This window comes from Leptonychotes weddellii, chromosome X, assembly GCF_054177405.1.
Source record: "Leptonychotes weddellii isolate Sample4059 chromosome X, ASM5417740v2, whole genome shotgun sequence".
Taxonomy (NCBI): domain Eukaryota; kingdom Metazoa; phylum Chordata; class Mammalia; order Carnivora; family Phocidae; genus Leptonychotes; species Leptonychotes weddellii.
In genome coordinates, this window is record NC_138385.1 from 28,928,646 (window position 1) to 28,952,417 (window position 23,772).

At 39.3% G+C, this 23,772-nt stretch overlaps 1 protein-coding gene across 4 annotated transcripts in view; it reads left to right on the plus strand.

The window, feature by feature from the left end:
* IL13RA2 (interleukin 13 receptor subunit alpha 2) overlaps positions 1-23,772 on the plus strand; it is a 107,161-nt gene that overhangs the window by 43,503 nt on the left and 39,886 nt on the right. The window contains exons 1-2 of one of the 4 annotated variants that reach the window (XM_081808374.1): positions 15,745-16,236; positions 20,839-20,997. The exons of 1 other annotated variant lie outside the window; for it this stretch is intronic. The gene's annotated coding sequence lies outside the window, so the exon portion shown is untranslated. Of the gene's footprint in view, positions 1-15,744; positions 16,237-20,838; positions 20,998-21,376; positions 21,469-23,772 lie in introns of those variants that run through there. 2 more of the 4 variants (XM_031039560.2, XM_006728247.3) reach the window with 2 other exon arrangements.

Below are 23,772 nucleotides of genomic sequence, written 5' to 3' on the forward strand. Positions count from 1 at the left end.
ATTACTCTTACTTCCATCAGACCCTGCAGGCAGAGATCTGGGAGACAGATGGTAAGAATTCTTAACTTCTGCTGGCTTTTGTCATAGCTTCCAGGATCTCACAGTTGCAGCAGCCCCAGAGAGAGCAGTGTCCAGCCACTGAGGATTCCTTTGTTGTTGCCAGCTGTAGGGTGGAATAATTTTCTTTCATCCCTTCTAGTTTCTTTGATTGGTCTAATAATCAAATTGACCAGTGGCTCAGTCGGTTAAAGCTCTGACTTCGACTCAGGCCATGATTCCAAGAGTCCTGGGATTGAGCCCCTCGTAATGCTCCCTGCTCTTTGGGGAGTCTGCTTCTCCCTCTGCTCCTCCCCCCACTCGTGCTCTTTCTTTCACTCTCTCTCAAATAAATAAAATATATATAAAAAAAGAGATTAACAGGAGAAAAACAAATTTCATATGTATGGGAGCCCCATAAAAATATAAGACCTAAAGGGCAGCCAGATAATTGAGGCTTATAAAACATCCTGAGCCAAGGAAAGGGATAGGGGCCTGGAGATACAAAATGAAGGCAGGCCATTCACCAGAAGATGAGAGATTTTTGGAAAACAAAGGTTGCCCTGTTATGCAGATAAGTTTCTTAGGAAAAAAGGTATCTCTGCTAATAGTTCTCTTCCTGGTTCAGGCTCCCTTTCAAATGTAAAGTTAGGCAGTTGATGGGGAGTAAAAGGCTTTTCCTAAATCTGCAGTTAAAAAAAAAAAAATCAGCCTAAAATAAATCCTTATGCCAAAGAAGCATATTTTAGGGTGGCAAATTCTGTTTCACCTCAAAAGTGGGAGACGATTCAAAAGAATTTGTTCTTTTTTTAAAAGCTTTTATTTAAATTCCAGTTAGTTAACATACAGTGTACTATTAGTTTCACATTTACAATATAGTACAGTATCATAATTCAACACTTCCATACAACACCCAGTGCTCAACACAAGTGCACTCCTTAATCCCCATCACCCATTTCCCCCCATCCCTCACCCACCTCCCCTCTGGTGACCATCATTTTCTTCTCTATAGTTAAGAATCTCTTTCCTGGTTTGCCTTTCTCTCTCTTTTTTTTCCCATTGCTCCTTTGTTTTGTTTCTTAAATTCCACATATGAGTGAGATCATATGGTATTTGCCTTTCTCTGACTGACTTATTTCACTTAGCATTATACTGTCTAGCACTATCATGTCTTTACAAATGTCGAGATTTCATTCTTTTTTTTATGGCTGAGTAATATTCATATATATATCTTCTTTATCCATTGATCAATTGATGGATACTTAGGCTGTTTCCATGATTTGGCTAATGTTAATAATGCTGCTATAAACATCGGGGTGCATGTATTCCTTTGAATTAATATTTTTGTATTCTTTGGATAAATAACTAGTAGTGCAATTGCTAGATCATAGGGTAGTTCTACTTTTAACCTTCATATTGTTTTCCACACTGGCTGCACCAGTTTGCATTGTACCACCAGCAGTACAAGAGAGTTCCCGTTTCTATACATTCTTGCCAACACGTCTTGTTTCTTGCGTTGTTGATTTTAGATATTCTGACAGGTGTGAAGGGATATCTCATTGTAGTTTTGATTTGCATTTCCCTGATGATGAGTGATGTTGAGCATCTTTTCATGTGTCTGTTGGCCATCTGTATATCTTCTTTGGAGAAATGTCTCTTTATGTCTTCCGCCCATTATTTATTTATTTATTTATTTATTTTTAAGATTTTATTTATTAATTTGAGAGAGAGAGAATGAGAGACAGAGAGCACGAGAGGGAAGAGGGCAGAGGGAGAAGCAGACCCCCTGCTGAGCAGGGAGCCCGATGTGGGACTTGATCCCGGGACTCCAGGATCATGACCTGAGCCGAAGGCAGTCGCTTAACCAACTGAGCCACCTAGGCACCCTTCCGCCCATTTTTTAATTGGATTATTTGTTTTTGGGTTATTGAGTTGTATCAATTCTTTTTTCTTCTTTTTTTAAGGCTTTTATTTATTTGAGAGAGAGAGACAGAGAGTGAGCAAGAATGAGTGGGGAGAGGGGCAGAGGGAGAGGGAAAAGCAGACTCCCCACTGAGCATGGAGCCCAACATGAGGCTCGGTCCCTTGACCCCGAGATCATGACCTGAGCTGAAGTCAGATGCTAAACCACTGAGCCACCCAGGCGCCCCTCAGTTCTTTATGTATTTTGGATACTAACCCTTTATCAGCTATGTCCTTTGCAAATATCTTCTCCCATTCTGTAGGTTGCCTTTTAGTTTTGTTGAGTGTTTCCTTCACTGTGCAGGAGATTTTTATTTTGATGTAGTCCCAATAGTTCATTTTTGCTTTTGTTTCCCTTGCCTCAGGAGACATATCTAGAAAGAAGTTGCTATGGCCGAAGTCAAAGAAGTTATTGCCTGTGTTCTCTTCTATGAGTTTTATGGCTTCAGGTCTCACATTTAGGTCTTTAATCCATTTTGAGTTTATTTTTCTGTATGGTGTAAGAAAGTGGTCCAGTTTCATTCTTTTGCATGTTGCTGTCCAGTTTTCCCAACACCATTTGTTGAAGAGACTATCTTTTTCCTATTGGAAATTCTTTCCTGCTTTGTTGAAGATCAATTGACTACATAATTTGGGGGTTATTTCTGGGTTTTCTGTTCTGTTCCATTGATCTATGTGTCTATTTTTTTGCCGGTACCATACTGTTTTGTTTACTACAGCTTTGTAATATAACTTGAAGTCTGGAATTGTGATGCCTCTAGCTTTGCTTTTCTTTTTCAAGATTGCTTTGGCTATTTGGTGTCTTTGTGGTTCCATACAAATGTTAGGATTGTTTGTTCTAGCTCTGCAAAGAATGTTGTTGATATTTTGATGCAGATTGCAGTAAATGTGTAGTTTGCTTTAGGTAGTATAGATATTTTGACGATATTTGTTCTTCCAATCCATGAGCATAGAATATCTTTCCATTTCTTTGTGTTATCTTCAATTTTTTCATTAGTGTTTTATAGTTTTTGGAGTGTACGTTTTTCACCTCTTTAGTGATATGTTTGGATTTCTTTCTCTTTATTCTTTGTATATTTATTAGTGGTTATTAATATATGGTTACAATTAGGTTTGTATGTAACCTGTTATGCATGTAGCAGTCTGTATTAAGTTGATGGTCTTTCAGCTTGAACCCATTCTTCTCTCCTCCCTATGTTTTAGATATATGTTTTTATATTTTATATCCTTTTTTGTGAGTTCTTTGGCTGATTTTTTTACAGAAATATTCATTTTTACTGCTTTTGTGTTTCCTGCTTTTATACTGTCACTTTTGGTCTTTCTTTTCCACTCAGAGTCCCTTTTAATATTTCTTGCAGGACTGGTTTAGTGGTAATGAACTCCTTTAGTTCTTGTTTTTCTGGGAAACTCTTTCTCTCTTCTTCTATTCTGAGTGACAGTCTTGCTGGATAGAGTATTCTTGGCTGTAGATTTTTTCCATTCAGCACATTGAATATTCATGTCACTTCCTTTGGGTTTGGAAAGTTTCTGTTTAAAAATGTCCTGCTTGGGGGTGCCTGGGTGGCTCAGTCGGTTAAATGTCTGCCTTCGGCTCAGGTCATGACCTCAGGGTCCTAGGATGGAGCCTTACGTTGGGTTCCCTGTTCAGTGGGGAGTCTGCTTGTCCTTCTCCCTCTGCCCCTTACCCCCCGCTCATGCTCTCTCTCTTAAATAAATAAGTAAAATCTTTATTTATTTATTTTTTAAGAATTCCCCTTTATTTATTTATTTTTAAGATTTTATTTATTTATTTGACAGAGAGAGACAGCAAGAGAGGGAACACGAGCAGGGGGAGTGGGAGAGGAGAAGCAAGACTCCTGCTGAGCAGGGAGCCCAATGTGGGGCTCAATCTCAGGAGCCCGGGATCATGACCTGAGCCGAAGGCAGACGCTTAACAACTGAGCCACCCAGGCGCCCCATAAATAAAATCTTAAAAAAAAAAAAAAAAAAGTCCTGCTAGCTTTATGGGTTTTTCCTTTATAATTTAAGGACTTTTTTTGTTTTGCAGCTTTTGAGATTTTTTTTTTCTTTATCAGTATACTTGGCAAATTTAATTGCAATATGTCTTGCTATGGGCCTACTTTTGTTGATTTTGATGGGAGTTCTCTGTGCCTCCTGAATCTGGATGTCTGTTTCCTTCCCCAGATTAGGGAAGTTTTCAGCTATTATTTCTTCAAATAAATATTCTGCCTTCTGTTCTCTCTTCTTCTGGGACTCCTATACGTGAATGTTATTACACTTGATGGAGTCACTGAGTTCCCCAAGTCTATTTTCATTTTGCATAATTCTTTTTTCTCTCTTTTGTTCATCTTCATTGTTTTCCATTACCTTGTCATCTAGGTCATTAATTCGTTCCTCTGCTTCTTCCAGCCTGCTGTTCATTACATCAAGCCTGTTTCTAATATCATTTATTTCACTCTTCATCTCTGATTGATTCTTTTTAAACTTTTTTATCTCTGTGGTAAGGGTTTCACTGATGTCTTCTATTCTTTTCTGAAGCCCAGTGTGTATCCTTATGATAGTTGCCTTAAATTCTCCATCAGGCATGTTACTTATATCTATTTTGCTTAGATCTCTGGCTTGACCTTACCTTGTTCTTTCATTTGGGATAAATTTCTTTGTTTTCTCTTTTTGTCTATGTCTCTGCCTTCTTCTCTGTTAGAAAAGCTAGTTATATTAAAAAAAAAAAAGAAAAGAAAAGCCAGTTATGTCTCTTGTTCCTGAAAGTAATGGCCTTATGAAGAAGAGGTCATGTAGTGCCCAGGGCCCAGCACTTCAGGCATTATCTTCAGTGTGTCTGCATGAGCTCTGCTGTTGTGTTCTGGCTGCTCTACCTTTCAGGCCAGTCATCTGCAGAGGCTCTCCTTACCTGATGGGGCAGTGTTTGTTCCCTGGCCTGCATGTGGCGAGTTTTAACTAGGTGTGCTCTGGTCTGCTTGTGAAATGAGACCTGACACCACTTGCACCAGAACTAAGGCCCTGCAGAACTCTCTGGTTGGGAGATGTGTTGTAGGCAGGAATTTGCACTGGTCTTCTGGGTGAAGGGCCTGGCCCGCTGGGACTGAGGCAAGTGTAACTGAGAAAGGCAGTTCCCCTGGAGCACAAGAAGGTGGGGCTTAGTGTAAGCGATTTCGGCAGCCAGTGTCTGTGCTTTGCTGCTTCCCGCAGGTGGCTCTGTGTTTATGCTGAGGAGTGGGGAAGGGAAATGGCACCACTTAGCTCCTTTGTTCTGGGAGAGGGGTCTCCATGTGAATGCTGCCTGTTAGGGACATGCTCAGAAAAGAGCAAATAATCTCCCCACTGTGTTCCCTAGACACTCCTCAGATTGCTGTTTCCACGCTGTGTGCCCCTGGCTTGTTTTTCCTGCCTTCTCTCCAAGAGCAGCATTGTGCCCTCTGGGCTCTATCCTGGTCAACCCCACTGAACTTTAAAACACCAGGCTTTAAGCCCTGCTGGTTGGAAGAACTCATGAAATTCAACCCCTCTCATTTTCCAAGCCAATAGCTATGTGGAAATGTTCTCCTTGTGTGATCCCCTGTGTGCTCCTCTCTCTCTCTCTCTCTCTCACCCTTCTCTGTGACCATGGTTCCCTCCCTTCCACAGCAGCCAGAATCCATTTGTCCCCTAAATCACCTCTCTGCCTTTCCTACCTTGTTTGATGTGGCCTTTTCTCTCCCTTTAGTTGTGGAGTTTGTTCTGTAGTCTTCAGGTTGATTTCTGAGGTATTTAGGATGATTTGATAGTTATCTAGTTATATTCATGGGACAAGGTAAGCCTAGGGTCCTCCTACTCCACTGCCATCTTCCTCCTCCCAAAAGAGTATGTTCTTTAAAGAGGAGGGACACAGGAAGGGTGCCATCGTAGAGGGAGACTCATACAGAAGGTATGTTTTGTGATTTTAGAGATGATATTTTTCTTCTTGGGCTCTTCCAGAATAAAGGGTGAGGAGAAAGGAGAAGTACTAATTTGCCACTTATGGAAATACAAACAAATGGTTAGTATTATGGGAATTTTCCTCATGTTAAATATCATAGACAATAGTTAAGAAATTAAATGTGGCATGTATTGGTCACAACAAAATCCCACTAAACTTTATGTAACAGAATGTTAATAGCTATCAAATTTTTTTTTCCTAAAGTGTCCATAGTAAGCAGTATCTATGTAGCTTTGAATTAAATTCTGTCTGTGTCATTAAGTATTTGAGTGACATAACAAATAAGGATTGTCAAGCAGTGTGGCAGTGTAAAAGATTCATGGCTATGTGGAAGGCCAATATCACTGATCCATTAAATGAAGGAAAAAGCAGCCCAAATTTATACACAATCAAGCTACTTTGTCCAAAATAAAAACCATGTTTGCTGGACCCATATCAAGTTTTGCTTTCTCAGAACTCAAGTCCTCCCTCATAGTTTTCCTCCTTCTGACCCATCTCTCTGGCCCCACCAGATATGCACTGCATGTTAGATAAATAAAAATATATTTTATTTCCTCAAGAAGCTCACAGTCCAGTTCAGGGAAGTAGAGAAATAGAGACAATTATGATGCATTCTACTTAATACTATGATAGCAGAAAGAATTTTTCTGTATGTGTCTATGGAAACTCAGGCTATGTGTTTCAGTGAGGGGATGATGTCTGAGTGGAGTTTTGAATGATAAATAGGAAGATCTCATTATCTCCTCTTTGGATTATTGAAAGTTTTACTAACTGAACGTCTTGCCATCATGCTTGCCCTACTACATTTTGATGGAGCTCCCAGTTGAAAGGCAGTGAAGCATAAGAAATTCTTTGTGTATTTGGGGAAATGCCAAATGTTTGGGATGGCTATACTGAGGGGTGAAAAGATCCAAGTCAAGAAGATAAGCAGAGGCTCAACCCTGAGGTGCCTTGTATACCATGAACCCTATAGTGTTGAAATTGAAGAGCAGTAGAATATGTTGCAAGTGGAAGGATAACTACGTCCAACCTGCATTTTGATCTTGTGACTGCTAAGTAAAGATGGGTTGGAGGGAGGGTAAGCATGGTGGCAGGAAGCCCAGTTCAGCGTCATCATGAAGATGATGACATCCTCAGCTAGGGCACTGGTGGTGGGAATAGAGGGAGATGGACAGATTGAGAAGTAGTTAGGAATTACTGTTGACAGAATTTGGTGTTAGATTGATTGTGGTGGGTGAAATGTGGGGAGAGAACTAGGATTATCTTTTTTTTTTTTAAGATTTTATTTATTTCAACTGAGAGAGACAGCGAGAGAGGGAACACAAACAGGGGGAGTGGGAGAGGGAGAAGCAGGCTTCCTGCGGAGCAGGGAGCCTGATGCAGGGTTTGATCCCAGGACTCTGGGATCATGACCTGAGCCGAAGGCAGACGCTTAACGACAGCCACCCAGGTGTCCCGAGAACTAGGATTATCTTATCTGGCTTGAGCAACTAGATAGCAGTGCCATTCTCTGAAATCTGAAACAGAGGAGGAGGACCAGTTCTGGGTGGGGGAGGAAGATGATCAATTCAGACTTGGACATGTTGAGCTTGACTCACCTGTGAAATATCCAGGTAAAAATTTCTACTAAGCAATTTGATATGATGATCTGGAGCTCAGGAGAGTAGTTTCTGCCTTTTCTGCCTCTTCTGAATGCCCTTAGAATCCATCCTCAGTAATTTAACCCTTGATTCCATACTGCCCTGGACCAGTCCTTTAGTTTCTCTCATTTTCATATACTTCCCTGCTATTGTATACCCATCTGTATCTTTTGCAATGCTTACCTGACTTTTGGGCATGAGTGAGGACTTTGTAAAGGCTTCTGAAGATTTGCATGGCTACCTCACCACTGAGGTTATTCAGGAAAAAAAATGACACTTTTTAGTAATTAATAAAAAAGGTGCAAAGGATATTTAAGTCTTTATAAATAGCTACAAATATCACAAATCAAGTTTACATGTGTGACCAATTTTACTTGAAAGATTTGTAAGATATTTTCCATTACCCCTTTCCCCCAATTTAAGTTTTCCAACCTTTAGGAAGAAGTGAAAATGATAATCTTTTCTACACTGGCTTCCTCACAATCCTTTATTCTATCATCTGAGTCCTTGAGGTTCTGTAACCCACTTTGGCATATGGAATTGATAAACCAGAGAACGGATCTGGTCATTGTTATTTCAAGTTTGGGCATTTACAATTATTTGTGGATATTGTATCCTGAGACACTATGCATTTCATTTTTTCCAAAGGAGGGGCCTCTTTGGTATCAACAGTGGAACTTAAGGGATTTCTGTTAAGCATTTACAGAAAATGGTTCCTCTTAAAAAAAATGCAGGAGGCTTAGGAATAGTTGCCAAGTGGGGAATGAGATCTTTGGTGGCTTAACAGTTTTTGCTTTCTCATTTCCCTCCCTTTTGATACTTTTTCATTATGTTTATCCTCCCTCTTCTAGAATTTTTTATTTCATTTATGCATGCATCCACATATTCACATACTCATTCCTTATACATCACTAATTTTACCAGTCCTAGTCTTTGTAGTTTGCAAAATACTTAAGAATTAGTCTTGCAGTACAAATGTGAAAGACTAACACTGCTTCTTTGCCACACAGACCTGTTGAGTACTTTATGTAAATATCAATGGGTTTTTTAGAGAAAATAATTCCTACTTTGGGAGTTATCTCAAAGGAGTGAGGCTAATATTGGGACTTAGTAAACCCAGTAGGTAGCAAGGGGAATTATTGGCAAGTAAATGACAGATGGAGCTTTACCCCTTTTTTTTTTTTAAGATTTTATTTATTTATTTGACAGAGCACAAGCAGAGGGAGTGGCAGGTAGAGGGAGAAGCAGGTTCTCCGCTGAGCAAGGAGCCCGATGCGGGACTCGATCCCAGGACCCCGGGATCATGACCTGAACTGAAGGCAGATGCTTAACCAATTGAGCCCCCCAGGCGTCCCAGAAAACTGATTGTTATATAGGCTTATAAATGACCTTGATTAGATCATCTCTTCATTCAGGTCCTTGATTTTCTTGGCTATAAAAAGAGGGTGTTAGACTAGAGTTTTTAGATTTGTTTCAGCATTACCAGTTTCAGTTCCTGTGAACATACTTACTGATGTCTGAGAATAAGAATATCAGTTCTCATGATATGATTAATAAATATGTTATCTTGATAGTTGTTGAATCTGAATAATGGATACATTTGATGTCATTTAGCTATTTCTACTTTTATGTAGGTTTGAATATTTTTATAAAATAGCAAATTTAGGGGGCGGCTGGGTGGCTTAGTCATTAAGCATCTGCCTTCAGCTCAGGTCATGATCCCAGCGTCCTGGGATCGAGCCCCACATCGGGCTCCCTGCTCAGCGGGAAGCCTGCTTCTCCCTCTCCCACTCCTCCTGCTTGTGTTCCCTCTCTCGCTGTGTCTCTCTCTGTCAAATAAATAAAATCTTTAAAAATAAATAAATAAAATGGCAAATTTAGAAATATAGTTGATTAACAAAATGCTTGATAGCAGATACTACATTCAAATTGGTCTTGTGAAGTCTATTTTCTGTCTATGCTGTTTTCTTCCATTGTTCTCTGAAATATTTACACAAAATAGCCGTCCTTATGAATATTCCAGGGCAGTTTTCTTCAGCTTTTAGATAACTGTGCTGAGTTAGACCAGATTAAAAAAATCCCCATCAGATTTTCGAGGTAAAGATATTCATTGATCAGGAAACTAGCAAAAGTTTTTTACAAGTATGATATAATTTATATTGATTTGGCTCTCTCATAAGATGTAATTTATTTTTATTTTTATTTATTTTTATTTTTTTAAAGATTTTATTTATTTGACAGAGAGAGACACAGCGAGAGAGGGAACACAAGCAGGGGGAGTGGAAGGAGGAGAAGCGGGCCTCCCGCCAAGCAGGGAGCCCGATGCAGGGCTCGATCCCAGGACCCTGGGATCATGACCCGAGCCAAAGGCAGACGCTTAACGACTGAGCCACCCAGGTGCCCCCATAACATGTAATTTAGATCAGCTTAATTATCTGTAACTCATTCTTAAACCAGGCTGATTTTTTTCCCTTGCCACTCTACACATTACCATGCCATTTCTGGAGGTTAGTATGGTAGACTACATTGTAGCTAAGAAAGTGTCTTTTAATGTTAAACAATTCTGGGTTCGAATCCCTATTTCAGGGGCACCTGGGTGGCTCAGTCAGTTAAGTGTCTGCCTTCAGCTCGGGTCATGATCTCCAGGTCCTGGGATCGAGCCCCTAGTTGGACTTCCTGCTCAGTGGGGAGTCTGCTTCTCTCTCTCCCTCTGCCCCTCCCCACTGCTCATTCTCTCTCAAATAAATAAAAAAACCTTTAAAAAAAAAATCCCTATTTTTAGCTGTTTCCTCAAATGTGAGATATTGAGGAAGGTAAAAGAATAAAACATTACGTAATATCACTGGCACTTTAATGAAAATTTATTTCTATATTATTTAGGGTACAAGGTAAGTTGCTGTAATCAAGAGACATCAAAATATTATGGCTCAAAGGTGGGCAGGCAGCACTGCTGCAGGTCATCCACGGCCCAGAATCCTTCTACCTTGTTGCTTTGCCATCTCTTAGTATGTTGACTTTGTCTCTGTGGTCAGATATGGTCCCTACTGTCATGTCTGTGGGATAGCCTACTGGTTGAGTGAGGGGACAGAAGGAAGAGGACAAGAAATTTTCTTGTCAAAACATGATCCAAAGGTTGCACATATCACTGTACTTGCATATCATCCTCTAAATTTCTGTCATATCTTCATATCAAACTGCAAAGGAGTCTGGAAAATGCAGTCTTTGATTGGGAGGCTGTGTATACAGCTAAATTTCATACGTTTCAGTTACTAAAAGGAAGAATAGGAGAATGGATCCTGAGGAAAAATTAGCAATCTCTGCCACAGTGTATCAGACAACTTTATCTTGATAAGCTTCCTGAAAGACCTAGGCCTTTCCAAATAGGTGGGCTAGTTAATGCATAAAGAAACAGTTATAAAGAAGGTTGACTTGTCAGGGGTGTTTTCTGACATCAAGCAATTATCCAGTCTCAGATTCTGTGACACCAACTGGGTATCCTACCATTCAATTCAATTCTGACATTATACATGTAGTTATATTACACGTGCTATACTACATTATACATGTAGTTAACAAATACCCCATAGGATAAGGGCCCAGTCCCACAAGACTATCCCTACTTCAGATGCCAACTAAAAGTCCTTGTACTTCTGACTAACCAGTGATAAATTCAGTAGTTCCCATGACCCCTCTCAAGTTTGATAATTCACTAGAACAACTCAGGAAAATACTTTACTTACTGTTACATGTTTATTATAAAGGATACAACTCAGGCATAGCCAAACGGAAAAGATGCTTAGGGCAAGGGGTGTGTGTGTGTGTGTGTGTGTGTGTGTGTAGGAGTGATGCATCTTGAGGAGCTTCCATGCTTCCATTCTCTCTCCAGTCATGTCACCTTCCTAGTACGTCCATGTGTTAACCAATGTGAAAGCTCTGTGCACCTGGCTGTTTAGGCATTTTTATGGAAGCTTTATTCTAAGGCATGGACCTGGTCCACCTAGCTTTTATTTCTCTTGAATTTTTGACTTCTGGAAAGTAACTTAACCTATTGAAACCTGAATGATATCCATTTATAAAACTGAAATAGTATCTACTTAGCTATCTCAGGGAGATAAATGGATAAAATAAAGTAATACCTATGTTCCTGCTAGAGAGGCCAGGGATAGCACTTGTCTACCTAGGTCCATCCTAGCTGATTAAATCATTGACCATTGGTGATTGAACTCATCTTCCAGTTCCTCTCCCCTCCCAGGAGGTCGGGGATGGGGGGAGGAGGGGGTGGGGCTGATAGTTCCTACCCTCTAATCACATGATGGATTCCTCTGCCAACTGACCCCCATCCTGAAGCTATCTAGGAGCTTGTCAATAGTTACCTCATTAGCATAAACTCAGATATGGGTTGAAAGGGGCTCATTTTGAATAACAAAAGATACTTCTGTCACTCAGGAATTTCTAAGGGTTTTAGGAGCTCTGTGCCAGGAACTGGAGACAAAGACCAAATATATTTTTTTATTATACCACAATTTGACATCAGGAGCAAGAGTGACCCCCAAAACCATTTCTGCCTGAAGATACCCTTCTCATCCCAAAGCAGATAGAATGAGTGTTCTCTTATCTGAGCTCCTTAGCTGCCAATGATTCTGTAGATTCTGTCATGGTATGCTGTTCTTATCACACTGTACTATAATTATTCAGTAGCTTCTAGTTTCTATAGCTCTAACTAGAATTGAGCTACATGAGATAGTATTAAACTCACCTTTGTACCCCCAGCATCTAGCACAGTGCTTGGCACATCGTTGCTCTGTAAACGGTTGAATGAATGTGAGTGAATAGAAAGCAGAGTCTGGCACTGCTAACCCCGGTGTTCTGTAGGTCTGTGTTTAAGCCTCTTTGGTGTTAATCTGGGGACTGGATCATGATGTTGCTAATTGCATTTTTCAGCTCATGTGGGTTTCCTGAGAATCTCAGCCCTGGTATTCTGCTGTTGAATCCGTGGTAGTCTGGAGGGGAATTTAGGATTCATAAATTACTTGGTTTCAGAATAAAAAGACTGGAATTCAGGGAAAGCAAGCAGTCAAGATGACTTTTGTCTCACAGAGTGTGGTCTTTATTAAACACTTCTTTTCTGTACAATATGCGAAGCCTACCAGATTTTTAGGTCAGTTTTCCAGGGGTATCATGTGAAAAGAAAAGCTCTCGGGACATTATAAGTTTGACATTTGCCTGAATGTTTAAAAACTGTTCTCAAATCCAATAATTTTGTTAAGAGCCCTGTGTGTGTGTGTGTGTGTGTGTGTGCATATAAACTAAATAGTCAGCGGTTATTTTATTTTTATTTTTTTAATATTTATTTTTCTTGTTTTTGCTTATTTAGTGTCCTTTAAACTTACAAAGGAAATAACACTTTGGGGCACTAAATACTGACTTTGCTGATTGCTTCATTTGTGCAGCAGTTTAGGAATACCCATTTCCTGTTTTGATGGCCTACAGAATAGGAGTTAATATAGCTTTACACAGAGATATCATGATCCCTGCTAGTCAACTAGTTCAGCTACTGAGGTATCAGAGAGAATTCTAGCAGTAGTGTGACTCTGTAGGAAAAGCACTGGGCTAGGTGTCAGGCCCACCTACATTTTATTTCTCTTGAATTTTTGACTTCTGGAAGGTAACAACCTATTGAAACTTGAGGGATATCCATTTGTAAAACTAAATAGTATTTACTTAGCTATCTCAGGGGGATAATGGATAAAATACAGTACTATGTTCCTGCTGGAAAAGCCAGGGATAGTACTTGTGTTCCTGAGGTCTGTCCAAGTTTCACTTCATGGTGTCAGGCTAGGAAGTCTCAGTTCTTACACAACTGTAGCCCAGTGAGAGCCATTCTCTTTTAGCAGGTAGAAATCTGGAAATAGCCTAGTGTGTGCTATGCCTCTGGAATTGATTTGGGCCGCCGGGAAACTTTGTAACCATCAGGTTTTAGCCTTTGTTTCTTACCCCACCATCTGCTGTTGGCTGTTTAATTAGACTTTGGCTCCCATATGGAAGCTCAATTCTCTGTATCTCTGTTGAAATTAGGGCCCAGGCGTAAATCTTTTTGCCTAGTTTCTGTGGGCCCCCTTCCAGAACTGAGTGTTGATTGCTTGCAGAATTGTTTGTATTATCTTGCCCAATTCTCCCATAAGAGTGACTTGATCCCCACCATCCTGAAGAACTTCCCCACCCTGAGACTTTGATATAACTCTTCATTTCATGCCCCCTGGGTGACACTGACCCTGGCCTGCATCAAATGTTGGTTTATATTGTTTTGATTTTGGACTAACTTCCAGCTAGTGAGGGACTGCTCCAATTAGTCTTATCTAGCCTCCTTTCTCTGCACCAATCAGGTTTACTCCAAAATTCTCTTTATTAGGAGTTGCAACATGCCTTGTATCTGGAACAGAGTAATGGATGCTAAGGTACAAGCACACAATTATCATTGGCAACTTCTATTGGTATCAGTGGAAAGCCATCAAATAGGACTTTTAGTATATTAAATTGTCTTTTTTAAAAAAGATTATTTATTTGAGAGAGAGAGAGAATATGGCAAGCAGGGGGAGGGGCAGAGGGGGAGGGAGAGGGACAAGTAGATTCCTCACTGAGTGCAGAGCCTAACTCCGGGCTCAATCTCATAACCCTGAAATTATGACCTGAGCTGACATCAAGAGTCAGACGCCTAACCAACTGAGCCACCCAGGTGCCCCGGGTTGTCTTTTTAATGTCGTTATCTTCACACCATGAAACAAAGCTTAGCCTATGTTTTCACTGATTAAGCTATAAAATCAGGGTAGAAGTTCAAATTTAATGAAATTTAACATCGGAGATATGGTGCATTATTGCTTCCAACTGTATTTTGTTTTATTTTTAAAAATTTTTCCCAAATGTATTTTATTAACAATATTTAGCTTATAGTTTGCAAGCCATGAATAAATGCACTGTATCATTCCAAGATATGATTATACTTGTATTTCTTTGAATTGTACCTCTCCATTAAAACTATATAATGTAATGAAATGTTTGCAAGGGCCAGGAGATTTCGGGAAAACAGGAAGCTTGAAGAAAACTTGATGGAGAGTTTTTTTAATGGAAGAAGATAAATAAGTTGAAATTGCAATCACAGGAAAAGGAAAGAAGATTTTGAATCTTGGTCTTTTTCTTACCATCATGTCAGCAAATTCTGATTATGATATTCCTCATGTAGGTCTGATAAATGCTTTTTGAAAAAATGATTGTGAAATAGACAAACTAGCTGACATCTGAAAAACAGATACCAAACTCCCTAAACAATGCTCAATTTCTTCCCACCTTCAAATTTCAGTTTAGAGTGAAGCATCAACTATGCAGTGAATAAAAAAGAAAAAAATGTCTTAGAGTAAAAGATAAAGTTAGTAATGGAGAGAAGGCTATATCCACAGTCTTCTCTTCATTCAGACTCCTTGCCTTTTATTTGTTTGTTCACGTATTTATTGTAAAATGTATCTTTGGTATCTGAGAGAATTTATCAAGTCTGAACCTGTGTTCCAAACCAAGGAAGACACTTTTTAACCAGTGGAATATTAGGTGATATATGGACTGGATTCAATCTCAATTTACTTGTATTTTGGAATAAGTACCTGACATCATGTCATATACTTAGGAAAGCATCCAAAGTGTCCCAGCTTCTTATGGCTTTGCATGGTTCTTGGACATGGAGATTACTCTGTGGAGACTTGAAGGTTGAGGGGCAATTTGGTGGCAATCTAAGTTTCTTTACTTACTTTTACCTGGGCTGAAATAAAATCTTGTTTGGTTATATAAAGATATATTTGATATACTTTCAATGGGAAAAAAATATATATGACAATGACTGAATTTTAATTACAGCACCAAGGATTTTAGAAATCAGAAACTTAAGACATCATTTAGTTTCAACTGCTAATTTTACATACAAGAAACTGACCACCTCTTTGGTGAAATGCAGAGGCAATTTTTGCTTGGATTGAAGGTTAAACTAGATGACTTCTGAGGTTCCATTTAATAAATTTTTTTGAAACTGAGTCCTAAAGAATTTAAGGAAATTGCCCAAGGTCACCTACACCTAGCTGAATGTGGGAGGGAGAGCTAGAGTAGAACCTAGGTTTCCCGATTCCTTGTCCATTTAAGACTCTTTTTCATACTTAAGGTATTTGAAACTCAAAACAGTGAAGTACTTTGGATAGTACACTCTGAGGAAACAGCATAGACCTGGAAATCACATACTTATGTTTGGATTATCTTTTAATTCCCAATGTGGTGAGTCACATAGTAAAATAACATTGGCATACTGAAATGCCATATCAGGAACTAATTAAAAGGGAAAGAAAATCACTCAGATGAACTTTGTGATTTCCTCTGAATCTTTTGACAAAGGTAACCTTGAATGCTGACCTGCTTTGAATGCATATTTTCTCATGACAATACATTCAGTGGATAAACCAGAGCTCCTCCTACATTAAGACTTCATTTCTTAGGTCATTTAAAATCCATTAAGCTAAGAAGCTGTTCATTGAGACAGATTTCAGTGGTATTTCAGAAGAATTTGATTATAACTGGATACATTATTCACTCACAGTAAGTCTGAAACTGAAGTTTGGGAGAGGGAGTGTGGGGATGAAAGGTAACTTATTTTAAAATTTAATTATTTCTTTAAAAAGAAATAATTTAAAACAATTTAATAAAAATGGGCTCATAAATCTTTTTATGGCAAAAATTGTTTGCCTTGGTATATATTAATTTGAGTAAATACTGCATTTTTTTGCATGCAGCTAATTAATAGGTGCTGGATAATCAGTATGAATAACATTGTTGCTTAATTTCTAGTTGTTTTCTTATTGGCCTTTATTTCCTATAAAAATCATACCTCTTATAAGCAAACCTGGTCCTTTGGAAATGGTAAGGATAATTGCATTTTAGAGTTAAGAAGTTTTCTGAAATTATTTTCTGTGTGATTTTTCCCCCCTATAAATGAGAATTCTCTACTTGGCAGCAATTTTCTCTCTTAAGCTCAGAAATAACCATAGAGCTCCTCTAAAATAGATGACTTAATATATTTTATATGATGTTTTGATTTAATTTATGGAACATGCATATCTTCTATATGTGATTATTTCATTTATTTGTGTAGTATGGTTAAACACATATATAGTAGAGTTATTAAAATAAAAATTCCAATTTTCACTGCTTTTGCTCTGAAATGGACTAGCATCTTATATATTTAATGCTTGTTTTCTTCTGAAAAAAATACATAGTTAACACTTAAATCTGACCATCACTTTTACACACTGTACTCACTTTGGATATTTCCAGATTCATTTTCTTTGTTTAATATGTAAGAGGGTATATGAAACCATGACATGAATACAGGGGATTTACCAGCTGTTTTTGATACAAATTTTATTAAAGTATGAAACGTTTTAGAGAGTTTAAGACTTAAGTAAATTGCATAAAATTATTATTATTATTTGGAGCAGAGAATAATAAAGTAAGGACTAAGCAATCCTCATCTTAGTTTCTTTATCTGTAAAATGAGCCAAGTGTCCTGATGACGACTAATGTTGTGAAAGGCAATAGAAATGTTAAAAACAGGGGCACCTGGGTGGCTCAGTTGGTTAAGCGGCCGACTTTTGATTTCGGCTCAGGTTATGATCCTGGGTCCTGAGATCGAGCCCTGCATAGGTCTCCGTGCTCAGCAGGGAATCTGCTTGAGCTTCTCTCTCCCTCTCCCTCTGCCCCTCCTCCCACTCACATGCTTTCTGTCTCTCAAATAAATAAATCTTTTTTTTTTAAAGAAATGTTAAAAACCATTATTTAAATGGTAGGATTAAACAAAAGGAGTGGGGGTGGAGTGGGTTGCTTGTTCATTTTGATGTATTTTTCTGGGTATCTTTGAGGAATTGATAGGAGGTGACTGTTGGATGTGGAAGAAGTAGAAGGCAACTAATAACAATTGAGTTATGCCCACTATGCTGCAGACACTTATATGCACTATCTCATTTATTTTTTTTTTTTAAGATTTTATTTATTTATTTGACAGAGAGAGACACAGCGAGAGAGGGAATGCAAGCAGGGGGAGTGGGAGAGGGAGAAGCAGGCTTTCCACTGAGCAGAGAGCCCGATGCGGGGCTCGATCCCAGGACCCTGGGATCATGACCAGAGCCGAAGGCAGATGCTTAACGACTGAGCCACCCAGGCACCCCTGCACTATCTCATTTAATCATTTCCTAAACCCTATGGTGGCAAGTATTGTTGCCTTCATTTTATAGATAAGAAAATTGAGGCATAGAGAGCTGAAGTGTCTTGCCCAGATCTGTGAAGCTGCACTATCCATGCCGTTTCCATCATTCCATGCTGCTTCTAGTCTAGGGTCACTGAGGCAATGCTGAGAAGATAAGCTCTTTGGAATTTATTTCTTCCATTCTCTCTGTATAATCAAGACTTATGCTGAGGAGATGGATAATGTACAGGGTCATAGAGTATGACCAGTCATACTACAAGTGCCTACCTGGTATGATTTAGGAGACTGCTGACAGGTGCCTACCCACAAATATTCTCTTCATTGACCTCTCTCAGTCACTTTGCCTAAGATTTTACCACTAAAGTCATTACTTTGGATGTGGAAGTGTTTTGTTTGTTTGTTTTGTTTTTCTTTGCCAGTGGGGATATTAGGCGGACTTTCAAATGCACATATCCCTAGGAAGGTTCATAGATTAAGTCTTTTATCACTTAATACCGTAGCAGGCAGCATGGAATAGAAGAAAGAACTCAGATTTTGGAGCCAGGAAGACTTGCAGTTGAATTCTGATTCTACCACATCCTAGCTATTTAACTTGCATAAGATACTGCATCTTTTCAGAGCTTCATTTTCTTCTTGAGTAAAACAGAGATAGGGGTGCCTGGGTGGTGCAGTCTGTTAAGCGTCCAACTCTTAGTTGCAGCTCAGTTTGTGATTTCATGGGTTGTGAGACTGAGCCCTGTGTCGGGCTCCATGCTGCTCGTGGAGCCTGCTTAAGACTCTCTCCCTCTCCCTCTGCTCCAACCCCACCACCCGCTCTCTCTCTTACATCTTTAAAAAAAAAAAACAGATAATAATGCATATGCATAGGCCCTTATTACAGTAATCAATATATTGAACATCTCGTATGGGTTGCTGTGGTAGAGTGGGAAGAGCACTGGAATGGAATTCAGGAGACTTGGTGTTTTGCCATATCTGTTTCATTTATTCAGGTAAGTATTTATTGAGTATCTACTATGGTCTTGCACTGTGCTAGGCACTGAAGATACAACATAAACCATTTGAAGTCCCTGCTTCCTTATATCTTAAATTCTAATTTGTTGCTAACCTAACTATATGCATATTCTGGTCATGCAGAGCAGTATTAATATTCTTCACATTTTAGGGATGGGAAACTAAGGGTTAAATTATGAGCAAAATACATATAGTGGTGAGCAAAATGAACATGATCCCTGACCTCACTGAGTTTATAGTCTAATGGAGTAGAAATTAATTTGATAATCCTACAAATTAGTATAAGATTAAAACCATTACAAGTCTTTAAAGGAAATATAGTGCTCATAAAGCACATAACAGGAGCCTCATTTCAACTTCTCTCAGCAAGTGACATCTGAGCTGAAATCTGAAGAATGAATAGGTACTAACCAGGTCATCCTTCTACATGTCTTTACTCAGAGTCTTCTGGATTTTCCTCCGTTTTTTACACCCTCTTTGGTGGGTATTGCAAACTTTCTCCTCTGCTTTTGAGCCCTCTACTCAGCTACTACATATTTTTCTCAGGAGGTAGGCTTATCTCCTATTTCACACAGAAAATAAATGCCATCAGGTTTGACTGAACCTCTTATCCACCAACCTCACTGTCTTTTATAAACACATCAATTTTTGTCTTCATCCATGCTTTTGTCTTGTCTCAGAGCCCTCTGTCAGTCCAAATTCAATCTTTCCACTTTTGTTTTAGATTACATGCTGGCCTCTTGCTTTTTCAGGGATATTTTTATGTAATTATTCCCTTTCTCTTCTGTCTTTTAGTCTCTTCCTCTGTATGAGTTCTTTTCTCAGCAAAGAAAAAGATACCTTTTCTTAACCCTTCTCTGTACAACAAAGACCAGCACAACCCATACAACTAAACTTCAAAAAAAAAACTGGTCCATACATATAACTGCCTTTACCAAGTCACTAATTACTTATTTCCTTTTTTCTTTTTAAATATTTTATTCATTTATTTGAGAGAGAGTGAGAGAGAGAGCACAAGCAGGGAGGAGGGAGAGGGAGAAGCAGACTCCCTGCTGAGCAGGGAGCCTGATGTGGGGTTCCATCCCAGGACCCTGGTATTATGACCTGAGCTGAAGGCAGACGCTAACCAACCAAGCCACCCAGCACCCCTTACTTATTTCCAAGTACAACAGATACATTGCAGTTCTTGTCTTTTTTTTTTTTTAAGATTTTTATTTATGTATTTGAGAGAGAGAGAGCACGAGAAGGGGGGAGGGTCAGAGGGAGAAGCAGACTCCCCGCTGAGCAGGGAGCCCAATGCGGGACTCGATCCTGGGACTCCAGGATCATGACCTGAGCTGAAGGCAGTCGCTTAACCAACTGAGCCACCCAGGCCCCCTTTTGCAGTTCTTATCTTACTTTCCCCTATGCCATCCCTGTTGGCATCTGAGGCACTTGGCTTTTTAATACCTTTTCCTTGAACTCTTCTACTTCAGTAGTTTTCCTTGATACCGTTTCCTGTCAATACCACTTATTACCATCAATATTACATCCAGAGTCTTTTAACATGGCTCAGAAAGCATGCCTGTGTACATCTTATACTGCAACCAAATCAAATCCCTTGTAGATGCCTGAATTCATTAAGCTTTCTCACTTCCCTGCTTTTGCCTAATCAATTTCCATTGAGGAGGAATCCTTCCCTCATCCCCTGCCCCTGCAAACACTTACTCCTTTTATATGAGATAGTTTAGGTACTACTTCTCTAAGGACTCTTACTTGACCACTTTCATCTCCCCAGACCAGATTAGGTACCTGTCCTCTGTGTTTCTAAGTGCTTGCCTCTCTCTTAGAATTTACCACACCTTATTATAACTGAAGTTAGTATGAAGTTAGTCTGCAACTTTGGTATCCAAGAAATTTCACATTTTATCCTTTTTTTTTTTTTTAAGGATTTATTTATTTATTTGACAGAGACACAGCGAGAGAGGGAACACAAGCAGGGGGAGTGGGAGAGGGAGAAGCAGGCTTCCCACAGAGCGGGGCTCGATCCCAGGACCCTGGGATCATGACCTGAGCCAAAGGCAGATGCTTGACGACTGAGCCACCAGGTACCCCGAAATTTCACATTTTAATATGTTCTTTAATCTACCTTGTGTTCAGCATTCTGCCAGGAAAGTAAGATACGCAATTTCAGTTAATACTTGAGCCTCCTGCCAGGTTATGCAAATATTTCTGAGGCCTTAGGCAACACCAAAATACCAGAGAGGCCCTTTTGGTCACTGATCTTTACTTTTCTGTCAACTCTCTGATATAGTCTTTGAGATACCATTTTGTCTCAACCAGGGATGGCCCTTTCAGGTTTGCCTCTTCCTAGGCTGCTACCATCAAATGTTGAGCTGTTCTCCCTGCTACCTCTAACCCCTGCCAGACCCCTGACTTCCTTTTGTCTAAAGTATTTGTTCCTTTCCCTCCTGAATACCCTAAAAGGAATTTCATCTGTCTTCTTGAGACCGGCATTGGCACTCCTAAGCATAATCTCTCTTATGAGCTTGATTTTTGGCAATACAAAATCTAAGAAGGTAAGTCTGTGTGCACAATTTCTGCTTTTAGTTTTGGCAACAGGGGAGGAGGAAACCCCTTGGGCAAGGTAAGGATGATAAAAAAGCCTGGTTATCTTCTTGAAATGGGAGGGAGAAGAAAAAAAGCTTTGAGCAAAACACAAATAATTATCTCAAAATATGTTGCCCTATACTTGTCTGTTTATGAGTCTTTTCCTTCATTAAATTGTGAGTGCCTTTTAATGTATCGTGGAATTTCATTTCCTAATATTTCAATAGAGAGTGCAGATATAACTCACAGTTTAGTTTGGGAGAAAGTATACTCAGAAAGCATATAGAGGAAAGTGCTGCTACATGAGCTAAATCTCAGTGACTAGGAGTAATCCATGACTAGGCTAGGTAAAACAATATTAGTATCAGGGGACCTGCATAGATAAAAGTTTAGAGATAAAACAAGACCCGACTTTTTAAGATCTACATGTAGAAAATGAGACTGAAAGTGTTGGTAAGGTCCAGATAATGAAAAGTATTGATTGCCATGCTAAAGAGTTTGTACTTTATTTTATGAGAGGCAATACAGCATAGAGATTAGGACACAAATTCTGGAATGACATTTGCCTGGCATTGAATCTGGCTCCATCACTTACCAGCTATGAGATGCTGTGATAATCATTTAGCTTTTCTGTGCCCCAGTTTCCTTACTGGTAAAATGGGATGACATCAGTACCTATCTCATAATGCTGTGATGAGGATTAAGTGAATTAATACAGTAAAATGCTTTCAGAAGCACTGGCACATTATGAGCACATTGAATTATGAGCTATTATTATAAATTATTCTGTAGGGCAATGGAAAGTTAGTGAAGAAGTTTGAATGGACATATTTGTGTTTTGAAAAGGTCACATTGACTACAGCATGGAAAATGACAAGAATCTGTCTTGTTAGGAGATGGAAATGCTTCAGGAGGTTATTGCAATTGATCAGTCAAGAGATGTTAAGGGCTAGGATTAGGGTCGTGGCAGTGAAGATGCAGTGATTATGGATGGACCCCTGAGGTATTTAGAGAATGGAATCTTTATGATATTGTGTGTATGAAATGGTGATTGAAGATAAATGAGAAGAAGGAATCTAGGATGACTCCTTTGTTTCTATCTTAGGACACTGCTTGAGAAGTCATGCTACCGTTTGGTACTGGAAATAGAGGAAAGGAAAGTGATGATAAGTTACATTAATATTTTGAGTATTCATGTTCTTTGAAATAGAGAAAACTATTTCAAAACTGTTACATTGTCTATCAGTGTTTTGAAATCATGTATGGAAGGATTATCTGGATATTTTAAGATCATCTGCATAAGTGGAATTTATCACCATTCTAGGGAAGATATACTTTCTTCTTCATGCTGTTCTTTGACAAGTACTGGTTTGTTATTTGCATAGCTCAAAAATATTATTGAGAAGAATCCTTTGGTGACTAATGTAGAAGTATCAAGGTACCATGATAGAGCACTGGTAAATTTATTTCGGATCAGGAGTTTGTCAGCTTTCCAAAATAAGAGGACCTTTGGAAATAACTAGTTTAAAGGCTTAAAACCATATCAGTTCAACCAAAAACTTATTGCCTACCGGGTAATAGGCATTATGCTAATGTAAAAGCAGAAGCAGTTCCTACTCTCATGGGCCTTACGATTAACCTTAAGTGATAGAGAGAGAGATGAATATTTCAGGCAGATGAAGCAGCATGTGCACACGCCCTATGGTGAGAGCACAGAGCACAAAATAGGAGAGTGTATAAAAAGTGTCTATAGAAGTAGTCAGATGCCACAATATTTAGGACCTTGAGGACCAAGTAAACAATTTTTTTTTTAAAGATTTTATTTATTTATTTGACAGAGAGATAGAGAGCACAAGTAGGCAGAGAGAGAGGGAGAAGCAGACTCTCCACTGAGCAGGGAGCCTGACACGGGGCTCGATCCCAGGACCCCGGGATCATGACCTGAGCTGAGGGCAGCCGCTTAACTGACTGAGCTACCCAGGCGCCCCCAAGTAAACAATTTTTATCTTTATCCCAAGATAAAGAGGAAGCCATGAAGAATTTATAGCAGGGCAGTTGTATAATCAGATTTGCACTTGGAAAACAGAAGAAAGGCACTCTGCCTGTAATGTAGAAATAGAGTGGGGCCAGAGTAAATTCAAGGAGATGTATTAAGAAGCTATTGTAGGGGCCCCTGGCTGGCTTGGTCTGTACAGCATGTGACTCTTGATCTCAGGGTCATGAGTTTAAGCCCCACGTTGGGCATAGAGATTACTTAAAAAAAATGATTGTTA